Consider the following 13,450-nt stretch of genomic DNA (forward strand, 5'->3'; position numbering starts at 1 on the left):
GATGAGGGTTAGGGTAATGGTGACATGAGGGTTAGGGTTAGGGTATAGGTTAGGGTTAGAATTAGTGTTAGGGTGAGGGTGAGTGTTAGGATTAAGGTTAGGGTTAGGGTTAGGTTTAGGTTTAGGCTTAGGATTAGTGTTAATTTTAGTGTTAGAGTTACAGTTAGGGTGAGGCTGAGGGTGAGGTTGAGGGTTAGGTTTGGGGTGACGTTTATGGTTATGGTTAGGATTATGGTTATGTTGAGGGTGAGGTTTAGGTTTAGATTTAGGGTTAGGGTGCGGGTTATGTGGAGGGTTAGGATTAGGGTTAGTGTGAGGGTTATGGTTAGGGTGAGGGTTAGGTTGAGTTTTAGGGTTAGGTTTAGGTTTAGGGTTTGGATTTGGGTTAGGGTGAGGGTGAGTGTGAGGGTTACGGTTAGGTTTAGGCTGAGGCTGAGGGTGAGGGTGGGGTGAAGGATTAGGTTTAGGGTGATGGTTAGGATTAGGGTTAGTGTTGGATAGGGTGAGGGTGAGGATTAGGGAAAGGCTTAGGATTAGGCTTAGGGTTAGACTGAGTGTGAGGTTTAGTGTGAGGGTTAGGGTTAGGGTGATGTTTAGGTTTACGGTTAAGGTGAGGGTTAGGATGAGTTTTAGGGTTACAATAAGTGTTAGGGTGAGGATGACAGTAAGGGTTAAGGTGAGGTTGAGACTGAGGGTGAGGGTTAAGATAAGGGTGAGGGTTAGTGTTAGGATTCGGGTGGGGTTTAGGGTTAGGGTTAAAGATAGGGTTAGGTGGAGGGGGAAGTTTAGGGTTAGATACAGGGTTAGGCGGAGGGTTAGTGGGAGGGTTAGGGTTTGTGTTAGGGTTAGGGTGAGGGTGAGGGTTAGTGTTAGGGTTAGGGTTAGGGTGAGGTTTAGGGTTAGGGTTAGGGTTTGGTTTAGAGTTATGGTGAGGGTGAGGGTGCGGGTGAGTGTGAGGGTTAAGGTTAGGTTTCAGGTAAGGCTTGTGGTTAGGCTTAGGGTTAGGCTGAGTGTTAGGTTGGGTTTGAGGGTTAGGGTTAGGTTGAGGTTTTTTTTTTTTTTTCCCTTCCTCAAATTTATTTGCTTTCCACCATCCTCCAAATGCTATCCAAATCATTCTGGAAGGCAGGGAGAGTGGGAGGGAACTAATCAGAGTCTGAGAGCACGATGATTTCTTCTGGATCACACTGTGTGGCCACACTCATCTTATAAGAACTGGGTTGAAGAGCTTGTGATTGGGGAACTTGGGACATCTGGGCTGGAAAAGGGCTGCAGAGGGAGCTGGTCACCAGGCCATGGCTAGGAGAGTCCACCCTTGTAGAGGAATCAGCAACTGGAACCATAGAAGCCAAGGGGGAAGGTGGACTAGGCAGGGTACATACTGTCTTCTTCCCATTCTTCTCCTGTAATGCCTTTTGCTCTTCCACAAAGCTGTTTCTTAATGGTCCTATTCCTGTTGGCTTCTCCTTGCGAGATTTCTTGCAGGGAGGACTAGAATCTCTCCTAGCATGAGGAGAGACACCTCCATTGAAGGATGTGGAGGAGACCATGGCTGCACCATTCTCCAAAACAGTACTGAGGACATCCTCTGATTGCTTTCTAGAAGAGGAAATATCCTTTTCCTCAGGGGAGGGGGTGGTATCCACTGGTAAAGCTTCAATTTCTAACTCAAAGAGCTGAGACTTAGGACTCTCTTCCTCTAGGGGAAGCTTTTCATACTGTTCTCCACTGCTTTCAGCATCTATGCTGGAAGGATTCAGGGGTTCTTCCAACAGTGAAGCAGGTGACGCTGCGAGTTCTTTATTTTGCAGTTCTTCTGAAGACCTGTTGTTCTCTTTGCTGGGTTCCACGTTTTCAGTGGAGGTCTGTGATGGTGACATTGGGCTTTTGTCTCTACTATTACCTCCTCTTTCCTCCTCCTCCTCTTCTTCTTCCTCCTCTTCTTCTTCTTCCTCTTCCTCCTCCTCTTCATCTTCCTGACATTCCTGTATCTGTTCTAGATCATCCTCTTCTTCGGAATCTGTGGCTTCTTCCTCTTCCTCTTCTTCTTCCTCATCACTTTCTTCATCTTCCTCATCATCAGTGTCAGCCTTGGAGGTAGGAGGGCATTCTTGGGATGCCTTTCCACTAGGGCCCTCACCAGAATCCAAGGAGGCTTTGGGGGAGTCTGGAGATTGGGAGGAAGTGCCTTGGGAAAGCCGAGCTCTTCGCTTCTGTCTCTCCCCCTCCTCACTTTTGTCTTGCATCACTGCATATTTGGAGATGACTTCATCCAGTCGGTTCATTGCTACGTTTCGGTTTTCTCGAAGGCGCCTGGCCAAAGCAGGATCTGAAAGTGCTGGGTCAATACCTGGCCTATAGTCATCTGTGAGGTGACAACCAAAGTTGTAGATGAGATCAAGGTGGCGGCGCTCTTGTAACCCAACACCAACATCCCGGAAGGCATCCTGAGCCAAGAGCTGAAGCTGCTGTCAAGGAAGGCCAAGGCTGTGCCGAGCAGCTGCCTTCTCTACTGCTCGAAGCACATCTCTATAGTCAGGGAAAGTATCCAGCCCTGGCTTGTTGATGAGCCGTTCGATGCGCCTATTAACCTCTGGATAGCGGGTACCCCGGTAGGGTATTCGCTGCACAATGACACGGCCAGTCAGAGAAGAGCAGTCTTTCAGCTCACACAGGCGGCCAAAGAGGCGGATAAGCTTCCGCTTCAATCTGGCCTCTTGCAGGTATGTGGAGTCTGGATCATCCAATTCTGACAGATCCAACTCCTTTTCCTGTAGCCGCTTGATCTCTGCCACATAGAGTGCCAGCAACTGCTCCAAGCGCTGGATCTGCCGTCGGGAACCACGGGTCCTTGGGGCCTCAGAGGCAGAGGCTTCAGCATGTGTGAGGTTTGAGGAGTCTGTGGGAGGGTTATTCTCAAAGGGCTCACTGGAAGTGGTAGCAGGAGGGGCCAGGTTCAGCTTCTTCTTGGCAGAATGGGCCTTAAGAACAGTGCAGAGTTCATTGATATACACATACAACTTAGCGGGCCGACTCCTGGCCCGGGAGAGGACCCGGGAGAGGATGTTGCAGAACTCTGCTGAGGGTTATAGGCAGGGTTAGGATGAGGGTTAGGGTTAGGATTAGGGTTAGGGTGAGGGCTAGGGTGAGGTTTAGGGTGAGGGTTAGGCTTAGGGATAGGTTTAGGTTTAGGATTAGGTTTAGGGTGAGGGTGAATGTGAGGGTTAGAATTAGCGTTAGGTTTAGGCTTACAGTTAGGGTGAAGGTTAGGGTTAGGGTTTTGTTAGGGTGAGGGTGAGGCTGAGGATTAGGGTTAGGTTGAGGGTTAGGTTTAGGTTTAGGGTTAGTGTTAGTGTTAGGGTTAGGGTTACAGTGATGGTTACGGTTAGGGTTAGGGTTATTGTTAAGGTTAGGGTTAGGGTTACAGTTACAATGAGGGTGAGGGTGAGGATTAGCATTAGCATTATGGTTAGGTTTAGTGTTAGGGTTAGGTTTAGAGTTAGGGTTAGGGTGAGGGTGAGGTTTAGGGGTAGAGTCAGGGTTAGGGTGAGTGTTAGTTTGAGGGTTAGAGTTAGGGTGAGGGTTAGGGAGGGAGTGACGGTACGGGTAAACGTGAGGGTTAGGCTGAGGGTGTGGGTTATTTTAAGAGTGAGGGTTAGTGTTAGCGTGAGAGTTAGGGTTAGGGGTAGTGTGAGGGTGAGGGTTAGATTGAGGATTATTGTTAGGGTTAATGTGAGGTTTAGGGTGAGGATGGGTGTTAGGGTTAGGGTGAGGGCTAGGGTGAGGGTGAGGGCTAGGGTTAGGTTTAGGGTGAGGTTTAGAGTTAGGGTGATTGTTAGATTTAGTGTGAGGGTTAGTGTTAGGGTTAGGGTGAGTGTTCGGTTGAGGGTAAATGTTAGGGTGAGGCTTAAGGTAAGAGTGAGGGTTAGGGTTAGGGTTATTTTTAGGGTTAGGTTTAGGGTTATGGTTAAGTTGAGGGTGAGGGTGAAGTGTAGGTTTAGGGTTGAGGATGAGGTTTAGGTTTAGGGTTAGGTTTAGAGTTAGGGTTAGGGTGAGAGTGATGATTAGGGTTAGAGTTAGTGTTAGGGTTAGTGTTAGGGTCAGGGTGAGGGTTAGGGTTAGGGCTAGGCTTAGGCTTAGGCTTAGGCTTAGGCCAAGCATGAGGGTGAGGGTTAGGGTTAGGGTTAGAGTGAAGGTTAGGATGAGGTTTAGGGTTAGGATTAGGGTTAGGCTGAGGGCTAGGGTGAGGGTTATGGTAAGGTATAGGGTTACATTTAGGATTAGGGTTAGGTTGAGGGTGAGGGTGAATGTGAGGGTTAGGGTTAGGGTTAGTGTTATTGTTAGGGTTAGGGTTAGCGCTATGGAGAGGGTGAGGGTGCGGGTGAGGGTTAGGTTTAGGTTTAGGGTGGGGTTTAGGGTTAGGGTTAGGATTAGGGTTAGTGTGAGGGTGAGGTTTAGGGTTAGATATAGGGTTAGGGGGAGGGTTAGGGTGAGGGTTAGGGTGAGGCTTAGTGTTAGGGTTAGGGTGAGGGTGAGGGTTAGGTTAAGGTTTAGGGTTAGGGTTAGGGTTAGTGTGAGGGTTAGTGTTAAGGTTAGGGTTAGTGTTTGAGTGAGGTTAAATTTTAGGGTGAGAGGTTGGGTTAGGGTGAGGGTTATGCTTTTGGTGAGGTTTAGTGTTAGTTGTAGGGTTAGGGTTACGGTGAGGCTGAGGCTTAGGGTTAAAGTTAGGGTTAGAGTGAGGATGAGGGTGAGGGTGAGGGTTAGGGTTAGGGTTATTGTTAGGGTTAAGGTTAATGTGATGGTTAGGTTGACGGTTAGGTTTACTGTTAGGGTTAGGATTAGGATTAGGCTTAGGGTTAGAATGAGTGTGAGGACTTAAAGAGAAGCTTCTCTGAAGAAGAAAGAAGGATGGCCAATAGACACATGAAGAAATGTTCAACATCCCTAGCCATAAAAGAAATGCAAATCAAAACAACATTGAGATATCACCTCACTCCAGTTAGAACAGCAAAAATCAAGAACTCTAACAACAACAGATGCTGGAGGGGATGTGGACAGAAAGGAACCTTACTTCATTGTTGGTGGGAATGTAAACTTGTTCAACCACTTTGGAAAGCAGTATGGAGGTTCCTCAAAAGATTTCACATAGATCTCCCCTATGATCCAGCAATCCCACTTTTGGGCATTTACCCAAATGTTTACAAACAAGACCACACTAAAGCTACCAGCACAACTATGTTTATTGCAGCATTATTTACCATAGCTAAGATATGGAACCAACCCAGATGCCCCTCAGTAGATGAATGGATCAAGAAAATGTGGTATATATACACAATGGAATTCTATGCCTCCATCAGAAAGAATGACATTTCCCCATTTGTTAGGAAATGGAAAGGTTTGGAAAAAATTATATTAAGTGAAGTAAGCCAGGCCCAAAGAAGCATAGGTCCCATGGTTTCCCTTATTTGCAATATCTAGTATAGGTATGAGTCAAGCGGAAAAGGTCAGATAATGTGATGTTAGGAAAATGAACCCTTAAATATGTATTTTAATGTTTTCGTTTCTTTCATGCATGTGTTTCTAACGCATTTATAAGATTATTTCTTCGTTGCTTTGTATGTCCCTCCCCCACAGTGTAACCCCCGCTTTCACTATATTTGATGTCAGTATAACATGTGGAGGAGATGGGGACAAACAAGTCGTTTAAGGATTCAGGTGGACCTGTTGCAACAATGAGAAGTACAAAATGTCATGTCAAAACCAGCTTTACAATGTCGGTGTGGGGGGAGGAGGGGGGTATAATTGGGTGGGGGGAGGGGGGTAAAATTGGGTGGGGGGAGGGGGGAGGCGGGGAAGGGAAGTGAAGGGTAAACAAAGGAGGAGGCTGCAATGCTTGGTAAGAAATGTATGCATTATCCTGCCCATGTAATTGTAGCCCCTCTGTACAGTATGTTCTCAAATAAAATAAAATACAATTTAAAAAAAAACAAAAAAACAAAAAAAAACATTACAAACATAGAATGAGTGTGAGGTTTAGGGTTAGGGTTAGAGTTAGCCTTAGGTTTAGGCTGAGGGTGAGGGTGAGGGTTAGGGTTAGGGTGAGGTTTAGGGTTAGGGTTATGCTTAGGTTTAGGGTGAGGGTTAGGCTGAGGGTTAGGGTTATGATTAGGGTGAGGGTTAGCGTGAGGGTTAGGGTGACAGTTAGGGTTTTTATAAGGGTTAAGGTCAGATTTAGGGTGACAGTGAGGTTTTGGGTGAGGGTTAGGTTGAGGGTTAGAGTTAGGGTTAAGGTGAGGGTTAGGGTAAGGGGTAGGGTTACGGTTAGGGTAAGGGATAGGTTTATTGTGAGAGTTAGGTTTAGGGTTAGGGTTAGGATTAGTGTGAGGGTAAGAATTAGTTGACTGTTAGGGTGAGGGTGAGGTTTAGGGTTAGGAATAGTGATAGGATTAGTGTAAAGCTGAGGGTGATGGTGAGGTTTAGGGTTAGTGTTAGGGTGAGTGCTTGGGTGAGCGTTAGGTTAAGGTTGAGGGTTAGGGTGAGAGTGATGGTAAGGGTAAAGGTGATGGTTAGGCTCAGGGTGAGGGTTAAGATAAGGGTGAGGGTTAGGGTTAAGGTGAGCATTAGGTTAAGTGTTCGGGATACGGTTAGAGTGAGGGTTAGATTGAGGATTAGGGTTAGGGGTAGTGTGAGGTTTAGGGTGAGGTTGAGGGTTAGGTTTAGGTTGAGGGTTAGGGTTAGAATTAGGGTTAGGGTGAGGGCTAGGGTGAGGGTGAGGTTTAGGTTAGGGTTAGGGTTAATGTTAGGGTGAGGTTTAGGTTTACTGTGAGAGTTGGGGTTAGTGTGAGGGTTAGTGTTAGGGTGAGGGGAAGTGTTAGGGTGGGGGTTTGGGTTAGGGTTAGGGTAATGTTTAGTTTGAGGGTTAGGTTTAGGGTTTGGGTGAGGGCTAGGGTGAAGGTGAGGTTTAGGGTTATGTTTAGGGTGAGGTATAGGTTTAGGTTTATGTTTAGGTTAGGGTTAAGGTGAGGGTGAGGTTTAGGTTTAGAGTTAGGGTTAGGGTGAGGGTTACGGTTAGGGTTAGTGTTATGTTTAGGGTTAGGGTGAGGGTTAGGGTTAGGGTGAGGGTTAGGGTTAGGGCTGGGATTAGGATAAGTGTTTTTGTGAGGGTGAGTGTGAGTTTGAGGGTTAGTGTTAGGGTTAGGTTTAGGGTTAGGCTTAGGTTTACGCTGAGGTTGAGGGTGAGGGTTAAGGTGAGGGTGAGGGTGAGGTTTAGGGTTAGAGTTAGGGTTAGTGTGAGGGTTAGCGTTAGGGTTGGTGTTAATGTTAGTGTTAGGGTGAGGGTTAGGGTGAGAGTTATGTTTAGGGATAGGATTAGATTTAGGATTAAGGTTAGCGTGAGTGTGAGTGTGAGGGTTAGTGTTAGGGTTAGGTTTAGGGTTAGGCTTAGGGTTAGGCTGAGGGTTAGGGTGAGGGTGTAGGTTAGGGTGAGGGTTTGGTTTAGGGTTAAGGTGAGGGTTTGAATGAGGGTTAGGTTTAGGATTGGGGTTAGGGTGAGGGCTAGAGTGAGGTTGAGGTTTAGTGTTAGGGTGTGTTTTAGGGTTAGGTTTAGGGTTAGGGTCAGGGTGAGTTTGAGGTTTAGGGTTAGAGATAGGTTTAGGAGGAGGGTTAGGGTGTGGGTTAGGTTTAGGGTTAGTGTTAGGGTTAGGGTTAGGGTTCACGTTAGGGTGAGGGTTAGGGTTAGGGATAGTGTTAGGTTTAGGATTATGGTTAGGTTGAGGGTGAGTATGAGGGTTAGAATTAGGGTTTGGTTTAGGTTTAGGGTTAGGCTGAGGTAGAGTGTAAGTGTGAGAGTTAGGGTGCGGTTCAGGGTTAGGGTTAGGTTTAGAGTTAGCCTTAAGGTGAGGTTTATTGTTATGGTTAGTGTTAGGGTGAGGGTTAGGTTTAGGGTTATGGTGAGGCTTAGGGTTAGGTTAAGGATTAGGCTTATGGTTAGGCTGAGGGTGGGGGTGGGGGTGAGGATTGGGGTTAAGGTTAGGGTTAGGGTTAGGGTTATTGGTATTTTTATGGTTAGGGTAAAGTTTGCAGTGAGGTTGAGATTGAGGGTGAGTGTTAGGTTTAGGGTGAGGTTTAAGGTTAGGTTTATTGTTAGGTTGAGGTTGAGTTTGAGAGTTAGGGTTAGGCTTAGGGTTAGGGTGACCTTTAATGTTAGTGTTTGGGTTAGGGTGAGGCTGAGGATTAAGGTGAGGTTTAGGGTTAGGTTTAGGTTTAGGTTTAGGGTTAGGGTTAGGCTGAGGGTGAGGGTGGGGGTGAGGATTAAGGTTAGGGTTTCGGTTAAAATTAGGGTTATTGTTAGTGTTATGGTTTCGGTTTAGTTTGCGGTGAGGATGAGCCTGAATTTGAGGGTTATGGTTAGGGTTAGGCTGAGGGTGAGTATGGGGGTGAGGAATAGGTTTTGGGTGATGGTTAAGGTTAGGGTTAGGTTGAGGGTGAGGATGAGGCTTAGCGTTAGGATTAGGTTTAGGGTGAGGGCTAGGGTGAGGGTGAGGGTTAGGGTTAGGAATAGGCTTAGGCTTAGGCTTAAGGTTAGGCTTAGGGTGAGGGTGAGTTTGAGGGTTTGGGTTAGGATGATGGATAGTGTTATGGTTAGGGTGAGTGTTAGGATGAGGGTTAGGTTTAGGGTGAGTGTTAGCCTGAATGTGACGGTAAGAATAAAGGTGAGGGTTAGGCTGAGGGTGAGTGTTCCCCTAAAGGTGAGGGTTAGGATTAGGTTGAGGTTTAGGGTAAGGATTAGGATGAGGGTTAGGTTGAGGGTGAGGGTTAGATTGAGGATCAGGATTGGGGTTTGTGTGAGGTTTAGGTTGAGGATGAGGGTTAGGGTTAGGCTGAGGGTTAGGGTTAGAATTAGGGTTAGGGTGAGGGCTAGGGTGAGGCTGAGGGTTAGAGTTAGGGTTTAGGTGAGGTTTAGGGTTCGGGTGAGAGTTAGGGTTACTGTGAGGGTTAGTGTTAGAGTTAGTGTTAGTGTTAGGGTGAGGGTAAGTGTTAGGGTGAGGGTTAGGGTTAGGGTGAGGGTTATGGTTAGGGTGAGGGTTAGTGTTAGGTTTAGGGTGATTTTTAAGTTTAGAGTTAGGGTTACGTTGAGGGTGAGGGTGAGTGTTAGGGTTAGGGTGAGGTTTAGGTTTAGGGTTAGAGTTACGGTGAGGGTGTGGGTGAGGTTTAGGGTTACAGTTAGGGTTCAATTGAGGGTTAGGATGAGGGTTAGGGTTAGTGTTAGTTTTAGGTTTAGGGTTAGGGTGAGGTTTAGGGTTAGGATTATGGTTAGGATTAGGGTTATGGTGAGGGTTAGGGTTAGGTTTAGGGTTAGGATGAGGGTTAAGATGAGGGTTAGTTTTAGGATTATGGTTATGGTGAGGGCTAGGGTGAGGGTGAGGTTGAGGGGTAGGTTTAGGTTGAGGTTTAGGTTTAGGGTTAAATTTAGGGTCAGTGTGAGTTTGACGTTTAGTGTTAGAGATAGGGTTAGGGTGACGGTTAGGGTGAGGGTTAGGGTAAGGTTTAGTGTTACAGGTAGGGTGAGGGTTAGGGTGAGGGGTAGGGTGATGGTGTGTGTTAGGGTTCGGGTTAGGATTCGGATTAGGGTTAGGAAGAGGGTGAGTGTGAGGGTTAGAGTTAGGGTTAGGGTTAGGCTTTGGGTTAGGCTGAGGGTGAGGGTGAGGGTGAGTATTAGGGTTAGGGTGAGTGTTAGGGTTAGGGTGAGGTTTAGGGTTAGAGTTAGGGTGAGAATTAAGGTTCGGCTTTAGGGTTATGGTGAGGGTTAGGTTGAGGTTGTCTGTAAGGTTAAAGGTGAGGGTTAGGCTGAGGGTGAGGTTTTCGTTAAGGGAGAGGGTTAGGGTTAGGTTGAGGTATAGAATAAGGGTAAGGTTTAGGGTTAGGGTGAGGGTGAGGGTAAGGGTAAGGGTTAGGGTTAGGGTGAGGGTGAGGATTAGATTGAGGATTAGGGTTAGGGTTAGTGTGAGGTTTAGGGCTTCGGTGAGGGGTAGGCTTAGTGTGAGGGTTAATGTTAGGGTGAGGGTAAGTGTTAGGTTGAGGTTGAGGGTTAGGGTGAGGGTTATGTTTATGGTGAGGCTTAGGATTATGGTTAGTGTTATTGTTAGGGTTAGGGTTATGGTTACGGTGAGGGTGAGGGTGAGGTTTAATGCTAGGGTTAGGGTGAGATTTAGGGTTAGGGTTAGGGTTAGAGTTAGGGTTAGGGTGAAGGTCAGTTTTAGGGTTAGTGTTAGGGTTAGGGTGAGGTTTAGGTTGAGGGTTAGGGTTAGGGTTAGTGTTAGGGTTAGGGTTAGGGTGAGTGTTAGGTTGAGGGTAAGTGTTAGGGCTTGGGTTAGGTTTAGGTTTATGGTTAGGGTGAGGGTGAGTGTGAGGGTTAGGCTTACAGTTAGGCTTAGGGTTAGGCTGAGGGTGAGGGTTTAGGTGAGGATTAGGGTTAGGGTGCCGGTTAGGGTTAGGGTTAGGGTTAGAATTAGCCTTAAGGTGAGGTTTAGGGTTAGGGTTAGGTTTATGGTTCTGGTGAGGGTGAGGGTTAGAGTTAGCTTGAGGGTCAGGATGAGGGGTATGGTTTGGGTTAGGATTAATGTGAGGTTTAGGGTTAGGGTTAGTGTTAGGGTTAGGTTGAGTTTTAGGTTAAGGGTTAGGTTTTTATTAGGGTTAGGGGGAGGGGGAGGTTTAGGGGGAGGTTTAGGTCAGGCTTAGTGTTAGGATTAGGGTGAGGTAAAGGGTTAGGGTGAGTGTTAAGGTTAGGTTAGGTTGAGGGTTAAGATGAGGGTTAGGGTTTCAGTGAGAGTCAGGGTTAAGGTTAGGGCGAGGGTTAGGGTTAGGATTATGGTTATGGTGAGGGTTGAGGGTGATGGTTAGGATTAGGTTTTGGGTTATTGTAAATGTTATGGTTAGGGTTACATTTCCCATGAGGGTGAGGCTGAGAGTGAAGCTTTGGTTTAGAGTAAGGGTTAGTTTTAGGGTTAGGATTAGGGATAGGGTGTCGGTGAGGTTTAGGGTTAGACTTAGGTTGAGGGGGAGTTTTAGGGTGAGGGTTAGGGTTAGGTTTGTGTTACGGTTAGCTTTAGGTTTAGAGTGAGGTTAAGGTTGAGGTTTAGGGTTTAGGCTAGGTTTAGGGTTAGGATTAGGGTTAGGGTGAGGTAGAGTGTGAGGGTTAGGGTTAGGATTAGGCTTAGGCTTAGGGTTTGGCTGAGGGTGAGGGTGGGTGTGAGGATTAGGCTTAGGGTGATGGATAACCTTAGGGTTAGGTGAGGGTTAGGATGAGGGTTAGGGTTAGGATTAGGGTTAGGGTGAGGGCTATGGTGAGGGGAGGGTTAAGGTTAGGGTTAGGCTTAGGCATAGGTTTAAGCTGAGGGTGATGGTGAGGGTGAGGGTTAGGGTTATGTGGATGTATAGTGTTAGGGTTAGGGTGAGGGTTAGGATGAGGGTTCGGGTTAGGGTGAGCGTTACGATGAGTGTGATGGTAAGAGTAAAGTTGAGGGTAAGGCTAAGTGTGAGAGTTACGGTAAGGGTGAGGGTTAGGGTTAGGGTGAGGGTTAGGGTTAGGATTAGGGTTAGGGTTAGATTGGGGATTAGGGTTAGGGTTAGTGTGATTTTTAGGGTGAGGATGAGGGTTAGGGTGAGGGTTAGGGTTAGAATTAGGGTTAGGGTGAGGGCTAGCGTGAGGGTGAGGGTTAGGGTTAGCGTGAAGTTTATGGTGAGGTTTAGGGTGAGGGGTAGGTTTAGGTTTAGGGTGAGGTTTAGGTTTAGTGTGAGGGTTACGGTAAGGGTGAGAGTGAGGGTGAGGGTAAGTGTTATGGTGAGGGTTAGGATGAGGGTGAGGGTTAGGGTTAGGATTAGGGATATGATTAGGGATATGCTGAGGTTGAGGGTGAGGGTGAGGGTGAGGTTTAGGGTTATGGTTATGGTTAGGGTGAGGTCTAGGGTGAGGGTGAGGGTTAGGGTGAAGATGAGGGTGAAGGTGAGAGTCTTGGTTAGGTAATGGTTAGGGTTAGGGTGAGGATTAGTTGAGGGTTAGGGTAAGGGTGAGCTTGAGGTTTAGGGTGTGAGTGAGCGTTAGGATTATGGTGAGGGTTCGGGTGATGGTGAGGGTTAGGGTGAGGTAGAGGGTTAGTTTTAGGGTTAGGTGAGGGTTAGTGTTAGGGTTTGGATTAGGGTGAGGGTTAGGATTAGGTTTAGGTTTTGGGTGAGGTTTAGGGTGAGGGTGAGGGTGAGGGTTAAGGTTAGGGTTAGGTTTGTGGTGTGGATAAGTGATAGCATGAGGGTTAGGGTGAGTGTTAGACTTAGCATTAGGGTTAGGGTGAGGGTTAGGGTGAGGATTAGGGTGAGTTTTAGGGTTAGGGTGAGGGTTAGGGTTAGGCTTAGCGTGAGGGTGACGGTGAGGTTGACGGTTAGGTTTAGAGTTACGTTGAGTATTCGGTTAAGTGTGAGGTTTAGGGTGAGGATGAGGTTAAGTGTTAGGATGAGGGTTAGGGTGAGGGTGAGGGTAAGGGTTAAGGTTCGGGTTAGGGTGAGGTTTAGGGTGAGGGTTAGGGTTATGATTAGGGTGAGGGTTAGGGTGAGGGTGAGGGTTAGGGTTGTTATAAGGGTTAGGGTCAGAATTAGCGTGACGGTGAGGTTTTGGGTGAGGGTTAGGTTGAGGGTTAGAGTTAGGGTTAAGGTGAGGGTTAGGGTAAGGGGTAGGGTTACGGTTAGGGTGAGGGTTAGGTTTATTGTGAGAGTTAGGGTTAGGGTTAGGGTTAGGATTAGTTTGAGAGTAAGAATTAGCTGACTGTTAGGGTGAGGGTGAGGTTTAGGGTTAGGAATAGTGATAGGATTAGTGTAAATCTGAGGGTGAGGGTGAGGTTTAGGGTTACGGTTAGGGTGAGTTCATGGGTGAGCGTTAGGTTAAGGTTGAGGGTTAGGGTGAGAGTGATGGTAAGGGTAAAGGTGAGGGTTAGGCTGAGGGTGAGGGTTAAGATAAGGGTGAGGGTTAGGGTTAGGGTGAGTGTTAGGCTAAGGGTTTGGGTTACGGTTAGGGTGAGTGTTAGATTGAGGATTAGGGTTAGGGTTAGAGTTAAGGTTAGTGTTAGGGTGAGGGTAAGTGTTAGGGTGAGGGTTTGGGTTAGGGTGAGGGTTACGTTTCGGTTGAGGGTTAGGTTTAGGTTTAGGGTTATTGTTAGGGCTAGGATTAGGATTAGGGTTAGGGTGAGGGTGAGTGTGTGGGTTAGGGTTAGGTTTAGGTTTAGGCTTAAGGTTAGGCTGAGGGTGAGGTTGAGGCTGAGGATTAGGGTTAGGGTGATGGTTAGGGTTTGGGTTAGGGTGAGGGTTAGGATAAGGGTTAGAGTTAGTATTAAGGTTTGGGTGAGGGCTAGGGTGAAGGTGAGGTTTAGGGTTATATTTAGCGTGAGGTTTAGGGTTAGAGTTAGGG

At 47.2% G+C, this 13,450-nt stretch overlaps 1 pseudogene; it reads right to left on the reverse strand.

The window, feature by feature from the left end:
- Positions 1-1,067: 1,067 nt before the first annotated feature.
- Positions 1,068-3,079, reverse strand: LOC138830101 (death domain-associated protein 6-like; annotated as a pseudogene).
- Positions 3,080-13,450: the final 10,371 nt, after the last annotated feature.

Source organism: Dipodomys merriami, unplaced genomic scaffold (assembly GCF_024711535.1).
Source record: "Dipodomys merriami isolate MVZ:Mamm:240054 unplaced genomic scaffold, mDipMer1.0.p SCAF_1839, whole genome shotgun sequence".
NCBI classification, from domain to species: Eukaryota; Metazoa; Chordata; class Mammalia; order Rodentia; family Heteromyidae; genus Dipodomys; species Dipodomys merriami.